The following is a 14,620-nucleotide window of genomic DNA, read 5'->3' as shown; positions in this document are numbered from 1 at the left end:
TTGAAATTCAATATCCACAAGTTGGTTGTTGGCCAACCTCTCCCTGTTACACTAAACTGTCCTTCAATAGAGTTTCAAGCAAAGATGCTTCAAAATCTCCTCCAGACCTGCTGAGTTATTCCATTACTTTGTATCGTTTTGTGTATTAACCATCATCTGCAGTTCTTTGTTTCAACTACATACAATGATAACACCTTATTTGGTTATAACTGACAATTGGCAATAACGGACATAATTCCCCCTACATGGTCCGTTATAATGAGAGGTTTACTTGATTAGGTCATACTCGCCTATATCCTAACTCCAAGACACATTCCCTCCTTTATCCTTGAACAGTCCATTATTCTTCCTGGTTGTTTGTAACGTAGGTATAAATAACCTTGGGATTTTCTTTAATTTAATTCACCAAAGCCATTAATTCCATTGCTCCAGAGACGCTGCCTGACACACTATCTTCAGTGTAAACTAGAATCTGCAATTCCTTCCCACAGAAAGCCATTTCATGTTCTTTTTGGCCTTTCTAACTGCCTGCTTAAGTTATTTTATTCTTGCTTTATATTCCTCAAAGGAGTGTGCTGATTACACACCACATCCCTTAAAACAAAATGAAATAGATTCACTGGTTTTCTTGGGGTTCAGACCCTTAATTCTTCATAATTGAAATCCTCAAATAATTTATTTGCTAAAACATTTAAATAATATACATGGCACTAATCTAAATATTAAACACCAGCAAAAGCTGGAACAAAACTGATGCTATTCATTGTTTTGTAAAGAACAAAAAGCATGTGTTTTCCTCCTCCCAACCTAATAGGAATTTCTAGGTTTCGGCTTACTATTGTCGTGTGTACTGAGGTACAGTAAAAAGCCTTGTTTTGCATACTATCAAAACAGATCAGATATGCCATACTTAAATACAACCAAGTCAAACTCAAATACAGTAGATAGAGCAAAGAGAAAGATGCAGAGTGCAGAATATAGTTCTCAGCATTGTAACAAATTAGTTCCATGGACAAAGTCCAGTGTCCTCAATGGGGTAGAGATGAATCAGACAGTACCCTAAGCTTATGAAAGGATAATTCAGAAGCTTAATAACATAGAGGAAGAAACTATTGCTGAGTCTGGTGATGCTGACATTTCTTAGGGGTGATGAATGAAGGGTAGTTAGTGGAAATAAATCGGTATCATATCTCTCTGTTTCTTTCATGGCACGAAAAGCCTCTAAAATGTCCAGTTATCTGTGCAGTCAAATGATCTCCTAATGAACAAAGTAGAGAATGTGGAGTCTCTACTTGGGGAGTTGATATCATGCATTCCATGGTTTGGAGCAGTCAGCCACAGTGTGCTTTGGGTCCTCCAGCTTCTAATTGTAATGCAGGTGGCCATATATCTAAGGCTCGGGTAGATTTGGTTGAGCACTGTCTTCAGGCAATCCAGGAATGCTGATGTCAATTCAAAGATGAGCTTGTTGTTCCCTATTCTGGGTGTGTCCTGAGATCCTTCCACCTGGATCATGGATTTGTGATCACTGCATATATGTTGCTGACTTTTCACAGGATGGCTAAGGTGATTTTAAACAATTTTACGGTAGTTTTAATGTTGAATGGGTTGGCTCGTGTTTCCTTCCCCTACCCCTGCAATTAGAATGGCAGGCCACAAAGGTCAGCTCTGGCAGCCATTTAGTTTTGGTGAGCGTGAGGTGGTTCTGATCGGCGGACAGTCAGTGTGTGTTTTTCCACTCTGCTACCTACTCGCTGCCTTCTCCCTTTCACGTGAGTTGGAGTGGGTGTAAAGGTTCCTATCAATAGCTACATGGTGGCATTTAGTTGTTCAATTAAACTTTTTGTAACTACAGGATGATTTGGTGGAGGAGTTCTCGATAGGCAATGCCTTGGGATTAATGACGACTCGTTTCCACTCGGGTTTTGTGCTAATGAGATCAATGTGGGAACCACAGACTCACAAATGGGGAAAGTTGTGGCTGACAGGGCAGGCAAGTGAGTAGTTTGTGAAGTGGTGCACTACTCATATGTGCTCCTGATGCAGCACCTTGCACTTAGAGTCATAGAGTGATACAATGTGGAAACAGGCCCTTTGACCCATCTTGCCCACACCTCCCAGCTACACTAGTCCCACCTGCCCTGGTTTGGTCCATATCCCTCCAAACCTGTCTTGTTTCTTAAATGTTGGGATAGTCCCTGCCTCAACTACCTCCTCTCGCAGCTTGTTCCACACACCACCATTTGTGTGAAAAGGTCACCCCTCAGATTAAATCTTCACCTTAAACCTATGTCCTCTCATCCTCGATTCACCTACTCTGGGCAAGAGACTCTGTTCATCTATCCGATCTATTCCTCTCATGATTTTATACATCTCAATAAGATCACCCCTCATCCTCCTGCGCGCCAAGGAATAGAGTCCAGGCCTACTCAACCTCTTCCTTTTGCTCAGACCCTCTAGCCCAGGCAACATCCTTGTAAATCTTCTCTGTATCGTTTCCAGCTCGACGACATATTTTCTATGACATGGTGCCCAGAACTGAACACAAAACTAAATGCGGCCTCACCAATGTTTTACACAACTGCGACATGACCTCCGAACATTTATACTCAATACTATGACTGATGAAGGCCAACATGCCAAACGTTACATACACCATACATCTGCACTCCTAGATCCCTCTGCTCTACAACACTCCCCAGAGGCCTACCATTCACTGTGTCGGTCTTGCCCACGTTAGACTTCCCAAAATGCAACACTGCACATTTCTCTATTAAATTCCATCAACCATTCCTCAGCCCACCTGACCAATCGATCAAGATCCTGCTGCAATTTTCCACAACCATCTTCACTATCTGCAAAACCACCCACTTTTGTATCATCAGCAAACCTGTTAATCTTGCCGTTTATGTTCTCATCCAAATCATTGATATAGATGACAAACGGTAACTGGCCCAGCACCGAACCTTACGGCACACCACTAGTCACATGCATCCAGACCAAGAATCAACGTTCCACCATCACCCTCTGCTTCCTTCCATGAAGCCAATTTTCTATCCATTTAGCTATCTCTCCTTGGATCCCATGCGATCTAACTTTCCAGAGCAGCCAACAAAGCGGAACCTTGTCGAATGCTTTGCTGAAGTCTATATTCATCTACAGCTCATCGACCTTTTTGGTCACGTCTTCCAAAAACTCAATTGGATTTGTGAGACACGATCTCCCACGTAGTCTATCCCTAATCAGCCCTTGTTCGTCTAAATGCCTGTGAACAGTGCATTCAGAAAGTATTCAGACCCCTTCACTTTTTCCACAATTTGTTATGTTATAGCCTTATTCTAAAATGGATTAATTTTTTTTTATCATCAATCCACACACAATACCCCATAATAAAAAGCGAAAACAGGTGTTTAGAAATTTTTGCAAAGTAATTAAAAAGAAATAACTGAAATATCACATTTACATAAGTATTCAGACCCTTTAGTCAGCACTTTGTTGAGGCACCTTTGGCAGCGATTACAGCCTCAAGTCTTCTAGGGTATGACGCTACAAGCTTGGCACACCTGTATTTGGGTAATTTCTCCCATTCTTCTCTGCAGATCCTTTCAAGTTCTGTCAGGTTGGATGGGGAGCGTCGATGCACAGCTATGCACAACGATGTGTACAGCAGTGGCGAGCCACTATATAGCATAAGGACACAAAAGAAGAAGATGAGCCTTTTACTGAGGAGTGGCTTCCGTCTGGCCACTCTGCTATAAATGCCTGATTGGTAGAGTGCTGCAGATATAGTTTTCCTTCTGGAAGGTTCTCCCATCTACACAGGGGATCTCTGGAGCTCTGTTGGAGTGACCATCAGGTTCTTGGTCACCTCCCTGACCAAGGCCCTTCTCCCCAGATTGCTCAGTTTGGCTAGGCAGCCCGCTCTGTGAAGAGTCCTGGTGGTTCCAAAGTTCTTCCATTTAAGAATGACGGAGGCCATTGTGCTCTTCGGGACCTGCTATGCTGCAGAAATTGTTTTATACCCTTCCCCAGATCTGTGTCTCAACCCAATCCTGCCTAGGAGGTCTATGGACAATTCCTTCATCTTCAAGGCCTGGTTTTTGCTCTGAAATGCACTGTCAACTGTGGGACCCTATATAGACAGGTGTGTGCCTTTCCAAATCATGTCTAATCAATTTAATTTACCACTGGTGGACTCCAAGTTGTAAAAACATCTCAAGGATAAACAATGGAAACAGGATGAACCTAAGCTCAATTTTGATTGTCCTAGCAAAGGGTCTGAATACTTATGTAAATGTGATATTTCAGTTATTTCTTTTTAATTACTTTACAAAAATTTCTAAACACCTGTTTTCGCTTCTTCATTCTGGGGTATTGTGTGTAGATTGAAAATAAAAAATGAATTTAATCCATTTTAAAATAAGGCTGTAACGTTAAAAAAATGTTTAAAAAAGTGAAGGGGTCTGAATACTTTCTGAATGCACTGTATCTTAACTCTAGTAATTTTCTAACTGCAGATGTTAAGCTCACTGGCCTATAGTTCCCAGCATTTTCTCTGCATCCCTTCTTGAATAGAGGCACAACATTTGCCACCCTCCAGTCTTGCGGCATCTCTCCTGTATTTAACGACATCTCGTAAACTTCAAAACACCACACTGAATGCTCCTTCTCCATTTTAAGTGGTCTTGGATCAGAGGTTCTTAGTTGTTAGTAGGGATGGTGCACTTCAAAGAAACAAGCACATTCTTGAATATTTTTCTGTCTTCTTGGTAATTACCTTCTATGACAGGCTCAGAATAGTGTTTGTTTTTGGAGTCTTGTCTGACATACAAATACACTATTTTAGACAAACTGCGCAATTCGAACTTGGAATGATGGCTTGGGAGAAGACACTGACATTGGTTTGTTTTTTCTTCAAGTGAATTTGCAGGATTTTTTGGAGACAGGTGGTATTTTTCCAGTGCCTTCAAAGGTCTGTTGTAGGTAGTACAGGTCTCATATATACAGGAATATGACTGCATAGAAGACCATGAGTTGTATGCTAAGTCTTGATCTTGAAATACGATTTTCCTCAATCAACATTGAAGATAGTGACAATTTTCAGAATTGATGTCTGTCTTCACCGATAGCGGTCCATCCAATGTAACAGAAATAAAGGGGTCCAGTAAAATGAGGATTTACTGTACTTTGCATCTATATACATCAAGGAGAAGGGCACAGGAAATGAGATCAGTATGGGGAATACTAATATACTCAGTCAGTTTTAGGGTAAGGAGGAGGCGATGTTAATGGTCTTGAAGAGCAGGAAGGTGGATACATCCTCAGAACCTGATGGGATATATCCCAGGTTATTGAAAGAAACAGAAAGGGAGATTGCAAGGGCATTGAAGATGTTTGCATCTTTTGTCACTACAGGCAAGGTTGTGAAAAACTGGAGAGTAGCTATTGTTGTCCCTTTGTTTATGAAGGGAAGCAGTAAGAATGCAGGGAATTATCGGCCACACGTCAGTGGCAGGGAAGCTATTGGAGGGGATTTATTAATGAATGGGCTAATTATGGACAGTTAGCATGGCTTTGTACGATGCAAGTCATTTCTTGCTAACATGATAGACTTTTTAGAGAAGGTGACGAAGGTGATCGATGAAGTTAGGGTGGTGGATATTGTCTACATTGGTTTTTAGTAATGCATTTGATAACGTCTCCCATGGAAGTCTGATCCAGAAGATTAAGATGCAGGGGATTGACAGTGCATTGTATGGATGCAGAACTGGCTTACAAATAGAAGACAGACAGAGAGTTGTGGTGGAATTGCGTTATTCAGGCTGTGACCAGTGGAGTTCTTCAGGGATTGTGCTGGGACCTGTATTGTTTGAATATATGTGTGTATATATGACACAAGGTTTGCTGATGTTGTGGACTGTGAGAAGACTGTCAAAGTATGCAGTGGGATATAGATCAGCTACAGAAATGGGGTAAGAAACAGCAGGGTGTTAAATCCAAGCAAGTATGTGATGGTGCACTTTTAGGCGGTTGAATATAAGGGGGAAGTATACAATTAATGTTTCGGCCCTGAACAGCATTGATGTACCAAGTAATTTTGGGGTGCGTGCTTAATTCCCAAAAAGTAGAAACACTATTAGATAGAGTGATAAACTAGGCCTATGCTGTGTTTGCCTTCATTGGTCAGGGCATTGATGGGCATACAATGTAATGTATGACACAAAGGTGGCTTTATAGGACTTTGGTTAGGCAGCATTTGGAGTACTGTGTATAGTTCTAGACTAAAGACTAGAGGGCATAACTTTAAGGTGAAAGAGGCAAAGTTTAAAGGAGATGTGTGAGAAATTATTTTGGGTATGGGTAGCGTGGTGGTGGAGGCAGATATAATAGTGGAGTTTAAGAGCTCTTAGATATGATATGGAGGAAGTGGAGCTCTATGCTTAGTTTAGTTTGATTTGACATCATATTCAGCACAGACCTGATAGTCAGAAGGGCCTGTTCCTATGCAGTACTTTTCTAGTCTTTACCTTTCACCCCATCAGCCATTGCATACAAAACATAATCGTCTGAAATTTCCGCCACCTCCAACAGGATCCCACCACTATTCACATCTTCTCATCTCCACCCCTTTTCCCCCTTCCGCAGAAACTGTTCCCTCCGCAACTCCCTGGTTAACTCATCCCATCCAACCCAAACCACCCCTTCCCAGGTACCTTCCCTGCAACTGCAGGAGATGCCACACCTGTGCCTATACTCCTCCCTCGACTCTGTCCGGGGATCCCGACGGTCCTTTCAGGTTAGGCAGAGGTTCACTTGCACCTCCTCCAACTTTATCTACTGTTTTCGTTGTTCAAGATGTAGACTCTTATACATCGGTGAAACCAAATGTAGACTGGGCGATCGTTTCACTGAACACCTTTGCTCAGTCCGCCTGGACATACCTGGTCTCCCGGTTGCTAAACACTTTAATTCCCCTTCCCATTCCCACACTGACCTTTCTGTCCTAGGCCTCCTCCATTGTCAGAGTAAGGCTAAATGCAAATTGGAGGAACAGCATCTCATAATTCGCTTGGGCAACTTACAACCCAGGGGTATGAATATTGATTTCTCTAACTTCAAGAAACCCCTGCATTCCCTCTCTCTCCATCTCTCCCCCACCCAAGTCACACCAGTTTTCGTTCTCACCTAGCTATAGCAAACAACGATTGTTACTTTTTTGCATATCTTTCATTCATTTGTTCTATATCTCTATACATCATCGTCTCTATCTCTTGTTTCCCTTTCCTGTGACTTTCAGTCTGAAGAAGGGCCTCGAACCGAAACATCACCCATTCCTTCTCTCCGGAGATGCTGACTGTTGCGCTGAGTCAGTGGCGGACCTACATTTTTAGGGCCCTGAAGCTTGACCTGTTATGGGGGCCCCTTCGCATACAGCAACGAGGTCTCGGTAACACTGTTATCTCCTTCAATGGTGTTGTTCCACGACAGATCACCACAAATTATAATTTCTGTCATAAATGTTAATAGTGTTTTAAATTATTTATAATTATGTTATTTTAAATCTATTTAGAATGAAACATCCTTAATTGAAAGTTTATTCGTTCACGGCAAGCCTACATGATACTTTAATAACCTTTTAATTTTAATTTTAAATATTATTTTGTATTGAATGACACTTTTATTAATCTTATTATTTTTCAAAACCCCCTTCTCATACAGTAAGTAAATCTAAATGTTTTAAGCAATGTGGACTAAGCATGATATTCACCTGCAGAAAAAAAGTAGGAAGTATTGGCTGGAAATAGACAATAGGTGCAGGAGTAGGCCATTCGGCCCTTCGAGCCAGCACCGCCATTCACTGTGATCATGGCTGATCATGGCACAATCAGTTCCCCATTCCTGCCTTCTCCCCATATCCCCTGACTACGCTATCTTTGTGACCTCTATCTTGAAAGCCTCCAGAGAATTGGCCTTCACTGCCTTCTGAGGCAGAGAATTCCACAGATTCACAACTCTCTGGGTGAAAAAGTTTTTCCTCATCTCTGTTCTAAATGGCCTACCCCTTATTTTTAAACTGTGGCCCCTGGTTCTGGACTCTCTCAGCATTGGAAACATGTTTCCTGCCTCTAGCGTGTCCAAACCCTTAATAATCTTATATGTTTCAATAAATGGCCTCATACAGCTAAAAAAACTTTACAAAAAATATGGTACCTGAAATGTCTCTTTGCCCAGCACTGAAATGAGAAAAAACACAGTTGTGAATTTGCGGAAGTGGAGGCCAATTCTCTGGAGGATTCTCTTGTATCCTTCAGCAGCACCTCGGTCTCCCTTCTTGAGCTCAAGACACCCACTTCTCCTCACCTCACCTACGCTCACTTCCCCACACCTACACCTCGACTAATCCCCTCGCCACACTAAACCCCTCACCTCGACGATACCTCACTACCAAACTTCTCCTCACAACTAAACCTCATCTCGACTAAACCGTAGCTCACTAAACCTCGCCCCTCAAACCTCACACCTTAACCCCACTTCAATTTAACTAAACCTCACGACTAAACTACTCCTAATCCGCGCCTCAACTAATCGCCGCCTATCTCCCGCTCCCGCTATTTATAGCCCCTCCCCGGCCGTTGGCGGCGTCTCACGTGAGCGGAACGGCTCCAACCAAGGGGCCAGGGCCGAGCACGGAGAGCGGCGCATGCGCAATGCCCGCTAGAGCCGGTGGGAGGGGCGCACGCGCATTGACGTTGAGACCCAGCCCCGTCCGCGGCGGCCGCAGCCCCTCAGAGTTTAGTCGAGGCGGGGATTATGTGAAGTGTGAAGTTTAGTCGAGACGAGGTTTAGTGAGTTGAAGTTTAAGTGTGAGGTGAAGTTTAGTCGAGGCGAGGGGTTTAGTCGAGGTGAAAAATCAGATCCATTTATAGGAAAAGAAAAAATCTGAATTCCGATTTAAATCGGAAGAATATCTGGACTAATGTCGTTTCTGGGGCCCTCCTGGGATTAGGGGCCCTGAAGCTTAAGGTTCATTAGTTGCACAGTAGATCCGCTGCTGCGCTGAGTTACTCCAACATTTTGTGTCTACGGTTTAAGCCAGAATCTGCAGTTCCTTGCTGCACAGTACTTTTCTGTGTTCTGGAAAAAATGTGTTTCTACTAATAATCGCACATTGGCTGTTTGGTGACTTCCTGCACTTGAATTTCCTATTTGAAATGTTAGCAAAGTTACAGTGGTTTAGGAGGCTTTTGCTGATTGGAGAAACTATTGTGCTATGAATTATTATATTGGAACTCCCTCTACTGGAAAGTCTGAACATATGTTAGTGGGGCTGTTCTACACTTGCTAATTTTTGTGGTTAATTCATCAGACCCTGGTAACTATTTATTAAATTATTTTGTCGGGTAAGGGAATGCACTCTTTATTCTATTTGTCTAGTTTGTTCAGTTTTATTCTTCTGCTCTCGATTTGTCAGAAGTTCAGTTTTTCTGAATAAAATAAAATAATTGATCTTCCATGGAATTGTGAATGATCAATGTAACTTTCCAAGAATTTAATCCTTACCATCTTCATTTGGGTCCATTAAATTATTTCAGATCCATTTAAGATGGCCTTGGTTTAGACTTCCATCTGAAAAGAAGCCAACAGTGCAGTATTTCCTTTGTGCTGCATCAGAATATTATCCAAAATAGATGTATGCAAGTCTCTGAAGACATGAACCAGCAATCCTCTGATTGGTATTATGCTCCCATCATTGAGGCGAGGCTGATGCTGCATTTCTGCCTCAACATATAGTACCCTCCATAATGTTTGGGTCAAAGACCTATCATTTATTTATTTGCCTCTGTACTCCACAATTTGACATTTGTAATAGAAAAAAAATCACATGTGGTTAAAGTGCACATTGTCAGATTTTAATAAAGGCAATTTTTATACATTTTGGTTTCACCATGTAGAAATCACAGCAGTGTTTATACATAGTCCCCCCATTTCAGGGCACCATAATGTTTGGGACATGGCAAAGTCATGTCAATGAAAGTAGTCATGTTTAGTATTTTGTTGCCTATCCATTGCATGCAATGACTGCTTGAAGTCTGTGATTCAATAGACAATAGGTACAGGAGTGGTCATTCGGCCCTTCAAGCCTGCACTGCCATTCAATATGATCATGGCTGATCATCCACAATCAGTACCCCGTTCCTGCCTTCTCGCCATATCCAATGAGTCCGCTATCTTTAAGAGCTCCATCCAACACTCTCTTGAAAGCATCCAGAGAATTGGCCTCCACTGCCTTCTGAGGCAGAGAATTCCACAGATTCACAACTCTCTGGGTTTTTCCTCATCTCCATTCTAAATGGCCCAACCCTAATTCCTAAACTATGGCCCCTGGTTCTGCATTCCCCCAATATCGGGAATATGTTTCCTGCCTCTAACGTGTCCAAACCCTTAATAACCCCATATTTCAATAAGATATCCTCTCATCCTTCTAAATTCCAGAGTATACAAGCCCAGCTGCTTCATTCTATCAACATATGACAGTCCCGCCATCCTGGGAATTAACCTTGTGAACCTATGCTGCATTCCTACGCTACGCTGCGATTCATGAACATCACCAGTTGCTGGGTGTCTTCTCTGGTGATGCTCTGCCAGGCCTGTATTGCAGCCATCTTTAGCTTATGCTTGTTTTAGGGGCTAGTCCCCTTCAGCTTTCTCTTCAGCATATAAAAGGCATGCTCAATTGGGTTCAGATCGGGTGATTGACCCAAGAATTTTTTAGCTTTGAAAAACTTCTTTGTTCTTTTAGCAGAATGTCTGTGATCATTGTTTTGCTGTGGAATAAACCACTGGCCAATGAGTTTTGAGGCATTTGTTTGAACTTGAGCAAATAGGATGTGTCTATACACTTCAAAATTCATTATGCTACTACCATCAGCAGTTGTATCATCAATAAAGATAAGTGAGCCAGTACCTTCAGCAGCCATACATGCCCAGGCCACAACACCCTCACCACCGTGTTTCACAGATGAGGTGGTATGGTTTGGATCTTGGGCAGTTCCTTCTCTCCTCTATACTTTGCTCTTGCCATCACTCTGATATGTTAATCTTCATCTCATCTGTCCACAAGAGCTTTTTCCAGAACTGTGGTTGCTCTTTTAAGTACTTCTTGGCAAACTTTAACCTGGCCATCCTATTTTTGCAGCTAACCAGTGGTTTGCATCTTGCAGTGTAGCCTCTGTATTTCTGTTCATGAAATCTTCTGCGGACAGTGGTCATTGACAAATCAACACCTGACTCCTGAAGAGTGTTTCTGATCTGTCGGACAGGCGTTTGGAGATTTTTCTTTATTATAGAGAGAATTCTTCTGTCATCAGCGGTGGAGGTCTTCCTTGGCCTACCAGTCCCTTTGGGATTAGTAAGGTCACCAGTGCTCTCTTTCTTCTTAATGATGTTCCAAACAGTTGATTTTGGTAAGTCTACAGTTTGTCTGATGTCTCTAACAGTTTTATTCTCGTCTCTCAGTCTCACAATGGCTTCTTTGACTTTCATTGGCACAACTTTGGTCCTCATGTTGATAAACAGCAATAAACGTTTCCAAAGGTGATGGAAAGACTGGAGGAAAGACTAGGTGCTGAGAGCTCTCTTATACCTGCATTAAGGAGGCAATTAAACATACCTGAGCAATTACAAGGACCTGTGAAGCCATGTGTCCCAAACATTATGGTGCCCTGAAATGGGGGAACTATATAAACACAGCTGTAATTTCTACATGGTGAAACCAAAATGTGTAAAACTGGCCTTTAATAAAATATGACACTACACTTTAACCACATGGGATTTTTTTTTTCTATTACAAATCTCAAATTGTGGAGTACGGAGGAAAATAAATAAATCATGCGTCTTTGTCCCAAACATTATGGAGGGCACTGTAGCACGCAGCTGGTGTGTTTGCTGACTGCACAATCTTTAATACAACTAGATTTCCATTATTTTGTTTTGAATCAAAAACTGCTTTAAAAGTAAAATCTCAACCAAACAGAAAAATGAAGGTTTTGTATAAAATTGACGAATACCAGTCAGTCATGGGACATCTTATAATTCAAGTTTATATTCAAGCTTAATTTAATTACGTCATGAACCTAACCATTCCCTTTTAACCTTTTTAATGGATCAACTTAAACTTACCGATGCATACTTAGTATTTATGTCATCTTTACTGATTCAGAATGCAGAGAAGTAGCTGTTAACTTATGTTTTCGTAAGGAAATCTTTAGTTGATGCATGCTGCAACTTCACACAAATCTTTAAAGTCTTAAAAACCATGAATAAAAATACAGTGGATATATTAATGGTATTATAAAAAGTATCTTGACCAAATTTCAAGTGCTGAGAAAAATGTTGACAGTAAGGTTTCAAAAATGATTTGAAGTGATTGAACAGGTTTACTTTATTTGCTGTGTTGTCTGTTAACTGGTAGCTCAGAATGTCAATTTTCTGGCAAACTCACTTCCCTTTAGAATCATGTGTTCTCACAAAACAAGTCAAGCCTTGCTGCTATTTCACTGAATAATCAAAGCATGACAGAAAAGTGAAACTAAAAAATCCATGACAACGGTGATTAAGGAGTATAAGTAGAGAATGGTGGTTCTTTAAGAATGTCTTTTAATTTATTCAATGTAAATTCCCTGTGATTTCCTGAGCTGCTACTCTGTATGGTTAGAGGATGCCACAAACTTGTTTTTAGGATTTGAGCTGTTATTCTCATGTAATACATTTGTTTTCAACATTACTAATTTACCATCACTGAATGGGGTATATCTTCCAAAATCTTGTCAATAGTTATATTTCAATCAGCACTTGCAGGATATTTGATCATACTCCATTAAGAGCCTTCACTGTGAAGCTTCTGGCCATGCCATTCCAGAATATACCTGTATATCAATGATTAGGATGAGGGAATAAGCGAGTTCGATATTCCGACTGCGCATGCCCAGGTCATAGGTCACTGGAGATAAACATTCTCGGCAGCTGAGCTGCTGCGTGTATACAGACCTGTGTTTCATCCGTAGTCAGGATCGAACCGGGTCTTCGGCACTGCAAGCGCTGTTGAATTGCTGCAGGAGTTAGTGACACCAGTTCTCCCTTCTCCACTGGTCCATGCAGAAATCTCAGCAGTGACAATCTAATGAATCATGGTCCGGTCCCCCTCAGCCTGGCTGTATGTGTTCCACTCGCACTCGGGCTGCCCTCCCGGGTTATACAGGCTTATTATACAGTGGCGAACCACGCACCCCACTCCTGCATGATCCCAGGAGGCAGATTTATGAGCGGAATCTCACTACCATCCCTGTCCTCCCGAGTGTCTCATCCCTGTCTGGGGGCGGCCGGAGATGGCCGGGGTGACCCTGGACTGACGGGACAACGGCCCCGAGCAGAGGCAGCCCCAGGCTTACAGCCAACACGGAGAAGAAGCACCAACTCCAGCTCAAGTCTTCTCCAACTCCCGAGTAACCCATTCCCCTACGGGCTGGGGACCGTCAGCTGCACCTCTCGCCTTATCCAGGGGATGTCGGTTAACTGCCCTGGTCATCACACAAAATGCTGTAGTAACTCAGCAGGTCAGGCAACATCTCTGGAGAAGAGTCTTGACCGAGACGTCACCTATTCCTTTTCTCCAAAGATGCTGCCTGTCCCGCTGAGTTACTCCAGCACGTTGTGTCTACCTTTGGTGTAAACCAGCATCTGCAGTTCCTTCCTACAGAGCGACACCCGTCCGCGGGTAAAGGCGAGGCGGTGGGGAGAGAGATGGCGAGAGGGATGGGGAGACGGATGGGGAGAGAGATGGCGAGGGGTAGGGAGACAGATGGGGAGAGAGGAACTCGCTATCGCAGCTTCACTGCAGGTCCCGGACACCCCGTTTCGACAAGAACTACCCAGTGCTAGGTTCAATCCCTCCACACCCCCATCCCTCCGCCCCGGACTGGAGGGAGGGACTGGGGGACATTGCCCGCCTCTGCAACCAACGTGCAAACCCCGGCACGCCCCTCAGAATGTTAAACTAAACACATCTGTGAGCCAAACACGCACGCCTTTCACCCCCGCAGGGCTTCACTTAACTTTTTTTTCTCTGTTGCTAGCCAGGCAACCTAGGCCGCTTTTTAGGTTGCCAAATGACAGTCTAGGTGGTCATCTAAGACGGCGAGTGCATGACGCATGCGATAATGTACTCGGACGAAGTGCGTAGTTACCAGTCGGAATTATGCTCAATGAAGTATTCACATATTATTTCTGCTTCAAATAAATTCACAAACTAAACATATTCACCAATCAAGACATGATATACCACAATGACATGCAGCAAAATTATTATACAGTATCTCAGCTCTTTTTACACGTTGCAATGAATGCATTTTCTATTATTTTTTTCCACTTCCAAACAAAAATGTGGTCGGATTATTCAGCGTATGATCAACCTCGGTGAGACCAAGCGCAGGCTTGGCGATTGCTTCGCACAACACTTCCACTCAGTTTGCAATAACCAACCTGATCTCCTGGTGGCTCAGCACTTCAGCTCTCCCCCCCCCCCTTCATTCCGAATCTGCCCTTTCTGTCCTGGGCCTCCTTC

General features: G+C 42.7%; 1 protein-coding gene and 1 long non-coding RNA gene across 6 annotated transcripts in view; both read left to right on the top strand.

Annotated features, from left to right (window-relative positions):
• phf21a (PHD finger protein 21A) overlaps positions 1 to 14,620 on the top strand; it is a 212,023-nt gene that overhangs the window by 132,230 nt on the left and 65,173 nt on the right. The gene's annotated exons all lie outside the window — the stretch shown is intronic.
• Positions 5,080 to 14,326, top strand: LOC116984824. Its single transcript, XR_004415127.1, has 3 exons — positions 5,080 to 5,090; positions 5,421 to 5,423; positions 14,199 to 14,326. It is a non-coding gene; the product is annotated as an uncharacterized LOC116984824 (long non-coding RNA).

Source organism: Amblyraja radiata, chromosome 20, assembly GCF_010909765.2.
Source record: "Amblyraja radiata isolate CabotCenter1 chromosome 20, sAmbRad1.1.pri, whole genome shotgun sequence".
Classification (NCBI taxonomy): Eukaryota; Metazoa; Chordata; class Chondrichthyes; order Rajiformes; family Rajidae; genus Amblyraja; species Amblyraja radiata.
The sequence above is the reverse complement of the archived record's forward strand: the minus strand, read 5'-3'. Positions and strand labels throughout refer to the sequence as shown.